We start from the raw sequence: 15,000 nt of genomic DNA, 5'->3' as shown, positions 1-15,000 counted from the left end.
TCACGTAGTTCCTCCTTCCTTGTAAACAAAATGTACATGTCATCAAGTAAAGCCCAAACGAACTTTTCACTTCCTCTTTGGTGTTATAAAAGTTGAAGATTGGCACAAGAATAATACACAATGGAACTATGCAAAAAATATCAAATGTAGACAAAGAAGCACAATAATAAAACAATAAAATGAAAAAAAAGTAAGAAATATAAATAAGAAAAAAAAAAAAACGGCAAATCACAAAACACACGAACATAAAATTCCACACAACCTCTAATTCTCTCATCTGCACACGAAAATTTTCAACATCACCCTCGCGTCGCACAACCTTACCTTCGTTTCGTCCCTCAATGCATACACAAAAACAAACACATAGTCCTTGTAACTAGAATACCTTTACCAGAAGCAGTCGATGAAAGTAACAATGACAAACAGCTCTTACTATTAGGTAGGGATCCAGCGTCTGCCTTTCCCATTGCTGCTCCTTGCGGGTTAATGAAAACGCAGATATTTCCTCCTCAGTGTGATTACGCCACTTTTGGTCTTGGGAAGGTGAAAAGCATCCGAGGCCTCACTGCACCCAAGTGTCTAAGGCATCCCCCTCTCCCTGAAAGGAAAACTATTGAGATAAAGGGAAAAATTACGATATAGTTAGATATAACGTCAATATACATGAAAGCAAGAAAGTGGATGTGATTATATGAAAAGTAAATAAGGAGCGATGATAAGAGAAGATAAAATCAAGAGGGGAAAATGGAAAATTTGATGTGCAGGGAAGTAAGAGGAGTAAAGAGTAAAAGTAAGGAGGAGGAGGAGGAGGAGGAAGAGGAGGGGGGGAGGAGGAGAAGAAGAGGAAGAGGCAACCAGTCAAATCTAAGTTTATTACATATTCATAAAGGGAACCCAAGCTGCCTTTACCTCTTACATTCTGCCTCGATTTCATTATAATTCAGGCCCAAAATACTCTGGTCATATAGTCTAAATTAGCAGTACTGTAGCAGCAGTAGTAGTAGTAGTAGTAGTAGTAGTAGTAGTAGTAGTAGTAGTAGTAGTAGTAGTAGTAGTAGTGGTAGTAATAGTAGTAGTACTTTTCGTCTTCGTGGTACAGTGGCTTGCGAACTCGCCTAAAAAATCAGCGTGTCACATTTCGAATCTCGCCGAGTTGTTCATCCTTAGCGCTGGTTGATGGATGGGTACCTAGTAAAGCTTAAGGAGGTAAACTATAGAGGCCCAGGGGTTCCAGTGGCGCTGTGTTGGTGGTAATGGATGTCGTCCGCCACAGATTCAAGGGTTAATGAGACGGAGTTAAGCGCTGAGGCCACGAGAAGCTACAACGTATTTCCCCGACTGCAAGAGTAGAAATGATGGCAGTAGTAGTAGTAGTAGTAGTAGTAGTAGTAGTAGTAGTAGTAGTAGTAGTAGTAGTAGTAGTAGTAGTAGTAGTAGTAGTAGTAAAATAACAGCTGCAAACTTATTTCTCAAGTCTTATCTTTACCCTTATTATTATCAGTAGTAGTAATAGTAGAAGGATAGTACTAGCAACAGTGGTGGTAAAACAATTTCTAATTTATTTTTCGGATTTAATTCTTATTTGTCAAAGCATATTCTATCGGAAATGGTCGATGATAATAACTGTACAAGTTATAAATGCTAAAAGACACTGCTAAATAATTTAAAATACCCCATCTTCAAAACTCCCTTTATTACAACATTCGTCCGGGAAAATACATGCATGAATTCATACTCACTTCAGTCCGCCGCTTCATTACCAAGAACACTGGCAGCAAACAGTGACTGTTGAAGGCTTTCCCGTCCTAGCACCCTTTCGCCTCCCAACGCATTACTCGTATTTATAAATCAGCATTTAAAGGGGAAAAAGCAAAACTTCATCGGTACACAACTAACTCATGAATTGTTGCACTTGTTTTAGACTGTGTGTGTGTTTTAAAAGTGTAAAAATGCATTTCTGTGTGTGTGCGTGTGTGTGTGTGTGTGTGTGTGTGTGTGTGTGTGTGTGTGTGTGTGTGTGTGTACGCATCGCCCCCCTGGCCCCCTCCATACCTCATTTCTCTCCAGTAATAATGAGGGAATTAGTATTCTCGGGAGAACATATTCCACTTCCTCATTCGAGTTTGTTGCTCGTGATTTGGAAAGTGATTTATTTTTGGGGGGCCAGAAGAAATGGCGGGAGTTTTGGAATTCCATTACAAAATGAATAATTCTGCCCGTGATTAATGTTTCCTCGTCCCTTTCCTTGAGTGCTTTTGTTGTCGTGTGCTTTTGCAACGCTTCTTTTGTTGGGTCTTTTCAAACCTAAACTAAGCAGAAATGGAAAAATTAAATATAAATAAAAAATAAATGAAATAGAGTAACTTAATTTTTGTTCTGCTTATCGAAAAGAAAATTTACCTCTCTCTCTCTCTCTCCCTCTCTCTCTCTCTCTCTCTCTCTTGTGGGTTCTATACAAATACATAAAGCCGGATCAAACAAGGATCAGCTCTTTTTCTGTATTTATGGGGGATGAGAGTGCATTACCAAAACAATCTTCTCCTCCGCCTCCATCTCGAACTCCACCTCCACCTCTTCCTCCTCCTCCTCCTTCCCTTCTTGTTCCTCCTCCTCCTCTTCCTCCATAATTTTGCTCTTTCCTACTCTTCCTTCACCTTCCTCTCCTTCTCCTCCTCCTCCTCCTCCTCCTCCTCCTCTTCCTCTTCCTTCTCCTCCTCCTCCTTGTTCGCAGTCTTTGATCTTCTTTCCCTCCTGCACTCAAGTCCACTTCCTACATTCATTATTTTTTTTTCCTTCCTCCTCTTCCTCCGTCTCATCCTTGCCCTCTTCCTGCTTGCTTCCTCCCCTCATGGTTTATATGATTGCTAATTTGTCATCCTCTATGCCCCAAAAATGTATCCTTTCTATATCACATCACGGATATAGATAAAAATTTTCCAGATACTAAACCTAATTATATTCCTACCTTATCATTACCATCTCTTATTAAACCAACAATAAAAATCACCTATCACTTACTCCTATCTCCATTAAACCCACACCCATTATTCCTCTCCTATCCCTCTATCTATTACTCCTCATCCTCATTCTCTACCGTACTTTTTTGCAAGGGGGAAGGCGGCGGAGTGGGGCGGCGCAGGGCGGGGCAGGGTGGGGCAGGGGAGGGCAGAGGAGGGCAGCTGATATTACGTGGGTCATTTGTGAAGTGGGGCGCTGGAACGAGGGTGTAGAGGGTAAGAGAGAGAGAGAGAGAGAGAGAGAGAGAGAGAGAGAGAGAGAGAGAGAGAGAGAGAGAGAGAGAGAGAGAGAGAGAGAGAGAGAGAGAGAGAGAGAGGGCGGTGATAATGGGAGAAAGGGAGAGGGAAGATAAGGGAAGATAAGAGAGAGAGAGAGAGAGAGAGAGAGAGAGAGAGAGAGAGAGAGAGAGAGAGAGAGAGAGAGAGAGAGAGAGAGAGAGAGAGAATGTAGTCTAGGATAAAAAAAAAACAATGATGGTGAAAAAAAGCTAACTCCCTAACAGTCTTGCTCACAGGTACGAGCTAATGAATAAATTAAAGCACGCAGATTAGTGAATACTGAAGTTGAGAAAGAAAGTTAATAAAAACAGCAGCTAAAAGACGTAACAAACATGAAAATATATATAAAAAAAGATTTGAATAATTATAAAACTCAGTAAGATACAAAACACAGTACAAGGGAAGATAAAAAAAATTAAGCTTCACTATAGAAAAAAGAAGGACTACGTTAACCATTTCAGTGCTAATTACAACACTCGTTACTTCTCTTGAGTATCCCTTGGCAATTTTACGGACGAAAATATAAACACGTGTGCTAAAAGGTTTAAGCTACTCGATCCTTTACTGAATGGTATCGTTCAAATTATGTAAACTTGCACCACATTCTTTAATTCATTGACAAGGCAGGGCAGTAAAAGTGTTAAAGATAATAACTAAGAAGTGAACACAAATATTACTAGTCTTCCCTACCCCCACCCAAAACAAAAAAAAAAAAAAAAAATACTTGTATAAGAAGCTGACAGTACAAGTAAGACATTAAATACCTTCCACTGGTATCTTCTAAGAGTCTCTACCTGTTGGTTTAATTTTCTTATCTTTCTATGACTTAAGCTTTTACGAGAGAAAATTATAAGGGACATCTCACGAAATAAACTTGCTTCTACGATTGAAATCCACTTTATTTCTTGTTTAACGTTTTGGAGGCGAGAAATTAGCAAGCTTTCCTTAACTTTCGTCCCTGTAGCCGGCGTCCTTCACACATCAGAGGCACAATAAGCATAAACATCCCCTCGCTCCATCGAATCACTGGATTTTCGACCCGATAAATTGGAAAATTTTTGCCATTGCTCTCCCGCGGATCACTTTCGGTTCCAAGTCGAAATGAGCTTAGACTGACAAACGGGATGAGAATGGTGATCACAGCCTCTCCCTCCCTGCCTCCCTCCCACCCTCCCTCCCTCTCTCTGCCTCTTTCTCGCTCCCTCCCTCCCTCCCTCCCTTCTCTCTCTCTCTCTCTCTCTCTCTCTCTCTCTCTCTCTCTCTCTCTCTCTCTCTCTCTCTCTCTCTCTCTCTCTCTCTCTCTCTTTCTGCGCGCAACAAACGCCATTTACGGGATTACAACAAAGAGATAAGACTGTCGAGAGAGAGAGAGAGAGAGAGAGAGAGAGAGAGAGAGAGAGAGAGAGAGAGAGAAAGAGAGATTTTTAACGATTACCACAGGTGGGCGGCGGGTCCTGTGGAGTGAGAGAAGGTGAGAGAGCGGCTGACAGGGAGAAGAAATGAAGGTGACGGGGGAGGCACTCTCTCAAATTAGGAACATGGTCAGAGAGAGAGAGAGAGAGAGAGAGAGAGAGAGAGAGAGAGAGAGAGAGAGAGAGAGAGAGAGAGAGAGAGAGAGAGAGAGAGAGAGAGAGAGAGAGGAGGCAGGTAAACAGATACAGACAGACAGACAAAAGACAGAAAGACAGAGACAGAGGCATAAAGAGACTGGAAGAAACAGGAACAAGGACAAACAGACAAAGACAAAGCTACACACAAACACACACACACACACACACACACACACACACACACACACACACACACACACACACACACACCTGCCGTCCAAAACATCCCCACTGTGTGGTTGTTAGCTAGTTGTGTGAACGAGTGAATGAGCGAGACTTGTGTGAGGCATGAATACGTGTATGAGTGAACGAGCTAGGCTTCAGTCATAAGTGTTAAGTGGAAGTGCGCGGCCTGGCGCCGAGAGATCACCTACCTCCAGCCTTCTGTTCACACCTTCTGTGAATAAACACCTGCACTGTTACCTGCGTTTCCTGTGCCCCTGCTGGTCAAGAGTCGAACATGGCGCAGTGAGTAGGATCAGGACAAGGCTGCAGTGGGTACGGCGCAGAATGGAGAAGCAGTTGGAGGCGCTGGCTGCGCTCTGCTAGCGCGACAGTCGGAGCAGAGTCAGGCTCGCGAGGAGCGTTTAACCCAGCTGCTGGAGAGAGTGGGGACACAAGCTCCCAGTCGCACCACGGCGAGCAATGAAGGCGAAACCACAGCCCGCAGCACGTCTACCCAGGGCGCGAGGTTCCCGACGTCCGCCACCATCATTCCTCACTTAACGGCGTCAGCATCTTTACGTGAGTTCGACACGTGGCGCCATAAGTTTGAAGGATACGTAACCCTCGCCAGGATAGACTGTCTCTCCCTGGCTGAGCAGAGGGCGGCACTCGCTGCTGTCCTAGACGACGAGTGGACCCGTACACTTCGCTACGGGATAAGCTTACCGAGAGACGCGGAGTTAAGAACCATCCTCGATGCAATGTGTGAGTACCTGCGAAGCCAGCGCAACATCATCATGGATAGAAGAGACTTCTACTCCCGCGTGCAAGAAACGCAAGAAGGTTTTGACGACTTTTTATGTGCTGTAAAGGAAATCGCCAATTTCTGTGACTTTTGCGACCAGTGCATAAACCATCAGCTGCGTGACAGAATTGTCGTTGGGACACGAGACGAAGTGGCTCTGAAACGCATGCTGGAAAACAAGAAACTCACCCTTGAAAACGCCATAGATATTTGCAGAGCATCAGAGAGCGCTAACCAGTGTAGTGCAGTACTAAGGGGCGGCTCTCACTCTTCGAGCCATGGTGTGAACGCTGTCTCGAACTACAGGAAGGGCAGTTTCGGGGGCTCAAGCCCCACGGGCTGTTATCGTTGTGGCAAAGATTGTCGCAGTGACAAAAGGGGATGCCAGGCAATAGATAAAGTGTGTCGTAACTGCGGGAAAAGAGGGCATTTTGCGAGTGTATGTCAGCAGACAGTGAGGAAACGACGAGGAGCTTCGAGGAGTTCCTCAACTGTCTCTCCTCATCGCGGTGCAGGCCCGAGGCGGGGAGCCAGTGCCAGTGTATACCAGCTCTTATCAGGCGTATACACAAAGACGGTGACGGCACGACCTGCGCCCCAGGTGCTCATTACCGCCACACATCCCGCTGGAAGAGACAAGATTACGTGGACTCCTGACTCTGGGGCCGAAACGACCGTTATTGGCCTCGACACGGCAACACTCCTTGGAATCCCGCCCTCCAGCTTGGCGCCCGCTGATGGTGATGGACTTTATGCTGCCGGTAATCACCCCCTCACCTGTGTAGGAACTTTCTCGTCGCACTTGCAACTGGGCGACAGGGAAGCTGAGACTGTTGTGAGCGTGGTGAAGGAGGTGAAGGGGGCGCTGCTTAGCTGGTACGATTCCATCGCTCTCGGAATCCTCCCCGAAGATTTTCCGGCTCAAATCCGACCGCTACGCAGGGAAGAACAGCACACCGGCAACAGCTCCATCAAGTACCCGACCGCCTCGCAGCCACCTCTATCTACGCCCACAGAAGTGATCAGCTGGCCTCATTCCTACGACCCAACGCCACAGCAGCGTGCGGGGCACGCTGCTGCTGTGATCCAGGCCTTTCCCAGCGTCTTCGAAGCAAAGGAAGGTTTACGTGCAATGGCTGGTGGATCCATGGCCATCGAGTTGACAGACGACGCTCGACCCTTCGCCGTAACAGCATCTCGTACAATCCCTTACAATTGGCGTGAAGAAATTAAGAGCCAGTTGGAAGAGCTGCTTAACAAGGGAATCATCGAGAGTGTGGACTACCCTACGGCATGGTGCCACCCCATCGTGCCTGTCCCAAAAAAGACATCTGGTGTAAGGCTGTGTGTTGACCTGACACGACTCAACCGTTACGTGAAGAGGCCCGTGTATCCAGTGCGCTCACCTCATGACGCCATCGCCTCGATCGGGACCGGAGCAGTTTGGTTCACCACTCTTGATGCCAAGATGGGGTATTTTCAAGTCCCCATTAGAGAAGAAGACCAGGATTTAACCTGCTTCATAACACCTTGGGGTCGGTACAAGTTTCGGCGAGCGGTTATGGGTCTCGTCTCGTCTGGAGACGAGTATAACCGTCGAGGAGACCAAGCTCTCGGCGACATACCTAACACCATCAAGATCGTGGACGACATCCTGGCCTATGACTCCACCTACAGTGCGCACTTAGCCCATGTCATTCAGATTGTGCGGCGGTGTGACCAGCACGGCATCACTCTCAACCCACAGAAGTTTACATTCGCGGAAAGAGTGGTAGATTACTGTGGTTACTCTGTTTCTGGACAAGGCTACACGACAGACTCAAAGAAAGTTAAGGCAATCTCTGACTTCCCACGACCACAGCACATCACCGACTTACGATCATTCATGGGTCTTACAAACCAGCTTGGAAGCTTTTCTCCTGCTGTGGCTGCAGCTGCACAACCCCTCAGAGATCTCTTACGCCCGAAGAACAGTTGGTGCTGGTCTCCTAACCATGAAGAGGCGTTTGAGAAGGTGAAACAGTGTCTCGTCAGCCCACCTGTCTTGGCATACTTCGACCCATCATTACCAACGATGCTACAGACTGACGCCTCAAGGATGCACGGATTTGGATTCGTTCTCCTGCAGAAGCACAGTGACCAGTGGAAGATGGTGCAATGCGGGTCAAGATTTGTTACAGACACAGAGAGCCGCTATGCAGTAATAGAGTTGGAAATGGCTGCAATCGTCTGGGCAGTCAGGAAATGTGGCACCTACCTGAAAGGACTCCCTCACTTCGATCTAGTGCTCGACCACCGCCCGCTGATACCTCTCCTCAATAGCAAGTTGTTGGGAGAAATAGAGAACCTGCGGCTGCAGCGCATGAGGGAGAAGCTTGCTCAGTATTCTTTCACAGCAAGCTGGCAAAAGGGATCGACACACTGTGTGCCCGACGCCCTCTCACGTGCTCCAGTACAGGACCCAGTGGAGGAAGAGGATGCTGCTACTTCTGGTGACCTCGACCCTCTCCACTCAGCGGTCATCTCAGCGTTATCTGCCACCAATGAGGACGGCGTCCGCTTAGCACCACTCCAGGATCAGACTGTGGAAATGGTACGTGCCGCAGCAGCAAGAGACGGGGAGTACTGCTTGCTCAAGAACGTCATCATCGAGGGCTTCCCTGATCATTGCCACGACCTCGATCACCGCTTGCGTACGTACTGGCCGGTGCGCAGTCTGCTGGCCGTAGACGACGACCTGGTGGTTTACGGGCCGAGGCTTCTTATTCCTCACAGCCTCCGCCGAGAAACACTAGAGCGACTCCATGACAGTCATCAGGGGATGGAGCGCACCAAGCGACGGGCCCGACAAACGGTGTACTGGCCTGGTATGGACAGAGACGTTGAGAACGTCGTTTCTGGATGCTCACTATGCCGTCCACTCCTACCAAGCCAAGCCAACGAACCTCTCTGGCAGGACACGGACACACCCAGCAGGGTGTTTGAGTCAGTTTCTGCAGACTACTTCCACGCAGCAGGCCGTACATACCTCGTGTATGTAGATCGCTTGTCTGGGTGGCCTCACGTGTCTGCATGCTCACGTCCAGCATCGGCTGATCAGCTCGTTCGTGTCCTTCGGGGTGTGTTCGCCGACACGGGCGTGCCTGTTCTCCTGAGGACTGACGGTGGACCGCAGTTCACTTCTTCATCGGTACGGCGCTTCCTGGCTCGATGGGGGGTGGAGCATCGTGTATCTTCACCTCATTATCCACGCTCCAATGGTCACGCCGAGGCAGCGGTCAAGTCCGTGAAGAAGCTGATCCTCACGACCACACAGCAGGGACACCTGGACGAGGATGCGTTCGCTCGCGGGTTGCTGGAACTGCGCAACACTCCGAGGGCGGAAGGGCGATCACCAGCACAAGTCCTCTTCGGTCATCCTATGAGGTCCTGTGTCCCGGCTCATCATCGCTCATACGCTCAGCAGTGGCAGCGCGCTGCTGATGAGTGCGACGCCAAGGCAGAGCGACTGAGGAAGAAAGCGAAACTTCGCCACGACGCGTCCGCCCGTACTCTTCCTCTCCTGCACCTCGGTGGCCACGTCGACGTTCAAGATCACACGACAGGCCTCTGGGATCGCCTGGGTGTCATCGTGGCTGTTGGGCGAAGGAGAGACTACCTCATCAAGATGGGCAGCGGTCGCGTGATGTGGCGTAATAGAAGACACCTACGCCCACACAGACCTCTTGCTCCCCTTCCTGTCGAGCAGCACACCGCTCATGGCGGTGCAGCGCTTCAGCATCAGGGTCACGAGGAACACCACCATCCCGGCAGCCCGGAGCATCAGGGTAACGGGGTACACCGTGGCCGAGAGCAACCAGAGCGTCGAAGCAGCCGACAGCGTAGGGAGCCGAGACGACTGCAGGTGCGGTGGCACCGTAGCACCTACGATTAGTCGTACGTGTTCATTGTACGCTGTGTTTGTTTTGTGTATATGTACCGTGTTTTCTGTACTTCAATCATTGTAACTTTGTTTCATGTGTTACGGTAGCCATAACAAAGATAAGGAATCTTCCTTATGTCTCGGGGGAGGTGTGTGGTTGTTAGCTAGTTGTGTGAACGAGTGAATGAGCGAGACTTGTGTGAGGCATGAATACGTGTATGAGTGAACGAGCTAGGCTTCAGTCATAAGTGTTAAGTGGAAGTGCGCGGCCTGGCGCCGAGAGATCACCTACCTCCAGCCTTCTGTTCACACCTTCTGTGAATAAACACCTGCACTGTTACCTGCGTTTCCTGTGCCCCTGCTGGTCAAGAGTCGAACACCCACCACCACCTGCACAACGCCAAACTCAATTATCATCTCCCTCTCAGCTAACGCGATGAGACAGATTGAGAAAACACACCAGTCTTCCGCCGCAACCCCGCACGACTTCCCTTCCCCGTGTTGTGTAAGAGTAGACCCACCAGGTGCCTTAAAGGGGAGAGCCAACCTAAGCTAACCTGACTTAATGTAACTTAACTTTAACGTAAAATATCCTAACCTATCGTAATCTAATCTTAATCTAACCTAACCTAACGTAACCTAACCCAACCCTAACGTAACGTGCCTTAATGTAACCTTGCTTAACCTATCTTAGTCAAATACACGTGTTGGCTTGATGTCTACTTGCAGTTTCCTTTACTTTCTTATGTTCTTAATCTACAGTAACCTAACCTAATCTAACCTAACTTAACCTAACCAAACCTAACTTAACCAAATCTTACCCAACTTCACCTAACTTAACCAAACAATACCCAAAAGACTGCGAATATCAACAGGTAAGCACACATTTATACTCGACTCAAGTGGAGGGATTAATAAGAAGATTACAACATTACTTAAAGGCGAAGCACAAAGGTAAGCCTGTACTTGCAAGATTACTTAGAGGACAAAGGCAATCATTAAGAGACCCTTACGAGACTACTTAGGAGGGGAACCAGATGTCTCAGAGGGCTGAAAAATATTATTAGGTACGGGATGACTTGGAGAGAAAGGTAAACACGGTATGATTTGCCAGAGAGAGAGAGAGAGAGAGAGAGAGAGAGAGAGAGAGAGAGAGAGAGAGAGAGAGTGGGGGGAGGGGGTTACTGGCGCGTGGCTGGAAGGTAATTTTGTTCCACGTCCGCGTGGCGAGCATGTGTTTTTGTCCAGTTGGCGCCCAAGTTTGAGGGGAAGTTGTTATTGGACGGCGACGAGGGTGAGGAGGAAATTGGCGTGCGGTGATTGGCTGGCGTGTTGCTGCGGGAGATTATTCCGGATGACCTTCCCTTCCTTTCTTCCTTCCTTCCTTCCTGCATTCCTTACTTCTTTTTTTCATTTCATTCCTTTCTGTCTGACGTAACCCTCTCGTTGTTCCCTTCCTTGCTTCCTCTTTTCCTTCCTTCGTTCATTCCTTCTTATCGTCCTTTCTTCCTATCTTCCTATCTTCATTCCTTCCTGCCTAGCATAATCCTCTCAGTGTTCCCTTCCTTGCTTCCTCTCTTTTTTCATTAATTAATTTATTCCTATCTTCCTTCCTTCCTGGTTTGCTTCCTTCCTTGTCTTCTTCCTTTGCCTCTTTCTGTGCTTTCTTCGTTTCTTTCTTTCCTTTTTTCTCTTTCACTCATTCTTTATTTTTTTTATCTTAGTATCTTTCCTTTCCCTCATTCCATCCTTGTTTGTTTCTTTAATTTCTTTTCTTAATAGTTTCTTCTTTTCTTCCTTCCTTCTTTGTTTTGCTTTCCTGTCTCAACACTTTCTTTCTTCCTTTGATCCTGAAGTGCCTCGTTTCTTCCTTACTTCTATCGTTTCATTTCTCAGTTCTTACATTTTTTTTTCCTTTTTCTTTCTTCTCCCCTCATCCCTTCATTCTTCACTCGTTTTCTAATATCTTTCCTTTGTATCTTTCCTCATTCCTTCCAAACTTGCTTCATTTCCATATTCTTGTCCTTCCTTCCTTCTTTCAGCCCTTCGCTCTTCCTGTCTTTCATTCTTTTCCTTCAATCCTTCCCACCCTTCATCTCCTTTTCCTTCCTCTTTCATTTCTGTATCATTCCCTTTTTTTTCACTTTTTTTTCACTCACGCCCCTCCTTGCCAACCATATTCACTCACTTCGTCCCTTTCTCTCGTGCAGACACCCTTACATTTGCATCCTCTCTCTCTCTCTCTCTCTCTCTCTCTGATCCTTACATCACACACGTAGTTTACCGGATGAGAACCAACACACACATACCTCGCCTCACTCTCACTCTCACTCACTCTCTCTTCCCGCTATCATCTCTTTCTCACCTTCATTTCCATTCCCCTTCCTCTTCACAGGCCATAAAGAGACTCACTCCCATCCTCTCCCTCTCTCTCTCACTCTCCCTAAGACACTACACAGTTCCCTTGCTACTCTCACCTGCCATTATCTCTCCCACTCTCCTTACCTGCGCTCCTTCACCCCTCATGCCTCTAGTGACCCTGTGACCCTTAAAAGATCCCTTCAGAAACCCCCTTACCCTTACCTAGTCTCCCCATCTGCCCCATCTGCCGACGTCCGTTACTGTGTCTCCAAGTCTCTCCAAGTCTCGCCTTTATCCCTCCCCCAAGTCCCTTACGCCCCAGTTGTCTCCCTTTCTCTCCGGTGTTCCCTTGGGAGATGCGACGTAGCACCTGGGAACGTCCTGGTGACAGACTGGGGCTCAGACAGGTGGTGGCCTGGTGGAGGGGCGGTGATTCTTCGCGCTGGTGAGGTGGAGGGGTGGTAATACAGGCGGGGAGGTCTTCAGGTGCGGTGAGGAAAGGAAAGAAGAGAGAGGAGAGGAGAGGAGAGGAAAGAGGAAGTTGTACGGATTTGAAGAGGCATGAGAACAATGTAGAAAGGAGAAGAAAGGAGAGAAAGAAGATAATAAGTTGTAGAAATGAAACGAAAGGAGTGTTGTTGATAAGAAAGGAGAGGAGAGAGAAGAGCAGGGTAGAGAGAAGAGGAGAGGAGAGGAGGGAGAAGAGACAGTGTACAGATGAGAGGAGAGGAAAGGAATGAGCAATATAGAAGAGAGGAGAGGAGAGTGTCAATTTGAAGAAAAATGATGAGGAGAGAAAAGGAACAGTATGTGTGTGTGTGTGTGTGTGTGTGTGTGTGTGTGTGTGTGTGTGTGTGTGTGTGTGTGTGTGTGTGTGTGTGTGTGTGTGTGTGTGTGTGTGTGTGTGTGAGAGAGAGAGAGAGAGAGAGAGAGAGAGAGAGAGAGAGAGAGAGAGAGAGAGAGAGAGAGAGAGAGAGAGAGAGAGAGAGAGAGAGAGAGACATAGTTTGTATCACAGATCTATGAGGTCGAGGAATGAAGGAAGGAGGGAGAGAGAGAGAGTATCATATGTCCACCGCGAAGGAAAGAGGAGGAGGAGGAAGAGGAGGAGGAAAAGGAGGAAGAGGAGCAAGGGACAGGTAACCAAACAAGTGAACAGAGGGTAAGGAGATACAAAAGAACCCTGTCATAAATGAGGCAGAGTGAAAAAGGTACAAGAAAACACTCAAAGTAAAGATGTATACCGTGAAAATGTCTTAGGAGGAAAATATGGGAAGAAAACGGTGATGAGAGAGGGAGAGAGAGAGAGAGAGAGAGAGAGAGAGAGAGAGAGAGAGAGAGAGAGAGAGAGAGAGTATAAGGATGAGGGAACAAGCTGGAGGGATGAAAAGAAGAAAAAAAAAACAAGAGACAAAGAGAGGACGATGGCGGCAAGTCACATGAGAGGGGAGAGGAACAAGGGAGACTACTACATCAAAAAAATAATTGTAGGAAAAATACAATTAAACAAATACAATGTCCCGCGATAAAAGCAGCTCAAAACACATTACACTTCGAAATGAAAGTGCATCACACTGCGCTGAGCCAAACGCAAACTAATCAACCGAAAAAAAATAAATAAATAAAATAAAGCAAAAAATAAACAAAAATATACATAACAGCAGCAAAAAAAAATCAAAACCAGTCAACGAAAAGTAACAAACAAATATTAAATAACTGTAAAAAAAAATAAATAATGCAAAAACAGAATAGTGGCAAAACTACAAAAATTATAATAGAAGAACAAGAATAAAGAATAACGTTATAACTTTTTAATGAGTGAATGAAGGTGAACGACCCGACTGAAAAAATAATAAGCGAATATGTGAGAAAGGAACCATAAAAAAAAAAAATGACGCAACAAAACTACAAACAAAACTGAAAAATCAATAGAAAAACAATAACAATGAACAATGTAACAATCCTTTTAATGAATGAATGAATGAATGAATGAATGAATGAATGAATGGTCAACTGATCGACTCAAAACGAAAAAGAAAAAAATCCACAGCAACAAAACTACGAAAAAATGATAGAAAAAACAAGAACAATGAAAACGCAATATTTTCTCTAATAAATGAATGAAGGGCAACAAATAATATGCTGCATAATACAACGTCATACACCGGAAGGAGCGACACAGCAACACAACACAGCACAGCACAGCACAGCACACCCACAGACAGATCGCTGCACGGGCATGAGAATACCTGATGAGCCGTGAATAACTGACACAAAACGAAGAGAATAGACAAAATCAAATATTCATCCCAAAATGGCGGCCGTCAGAGCAACTATAGCCAGGGAAAAGAGAAACCCGGCATGTTACACGGGGTACAGGGTCATATTCTCTCTCTCTCTCTCTCTCTCTCTCTCTCTCTCTCTCTCTCTCTCTCTCTCTCTCTCTCTCTCTCTCTCTCTCTCTCTCTCTCTCTCTCTCTTTAAAGGAACAACCCACAGCAATAAAATACTAAAGGCAACCACTCCCACGTAAACATTAATAAGAATATAATGTAACAAACCAATTCTTGCCTTCTAAAGAATAATGTAAAGAAGCCTCTTAGCGTAATACCAGGAAGGCTGCGCTGTGAGGTCTTCCCTGTCCTGTCTGTGTCTCTTGTAATTATATTATGTAAAGGTTTCCTCTCTACTCCTCTTCCATATTTCTATCCTCAAAAACAAAGGGAGGGAAAAGCACGGTAATAATAAATAATATACCACTAGAATTACCGACGCTGTATTAATAAGAATGTAGATATTTCTCTTTGAAGTAATACCTTTCTGAGCTTCCTGTTATTATTGT

General features: G+C 46.4%; 1 long non-coding RNA gene across 1 annotated transcript in view; it reads right to left on the bottom strand.

Annotated features, from left to right (window-relative positions):
* Positions 1 to 370: 370 nt before the first annotated feature.
* Positions 371 to 15,000, bottom strand: part of LOC135108069 (uncharacterized) — an 86,908-nt gene continuing 72,278 nt past the window's right edge. Inside the window, exon 5 of the long non-coding RNA XR_010272138.1 lies at positions 371 to 598. This is a non-coding gene — a long non-coding RNA (uncharacterized LOC135108069). The remainder of the gene's footprint in view (positions 599 to 15,000) is intronic.

The sequence above is a fragment of the Scylla paramamosain genome, chromosome 16, assembly GCF_035594125.1.
Source record: "Scylla paramamosain isolate STU-SP2022 chromosome 16, ASM3559412v1, whole genome shotgun sequence".
NCBI lineage: Eukaryota > Metazoa > Arthropoda > Malacostraca > Decapoda > Portunidae > Scylla > Scylla paramamosain.
The sequence above is the reverse complement of the archived record's forward strand: the minus strand, read 5'-3'. Positions and strand labels throughout refer to the sequence as shown.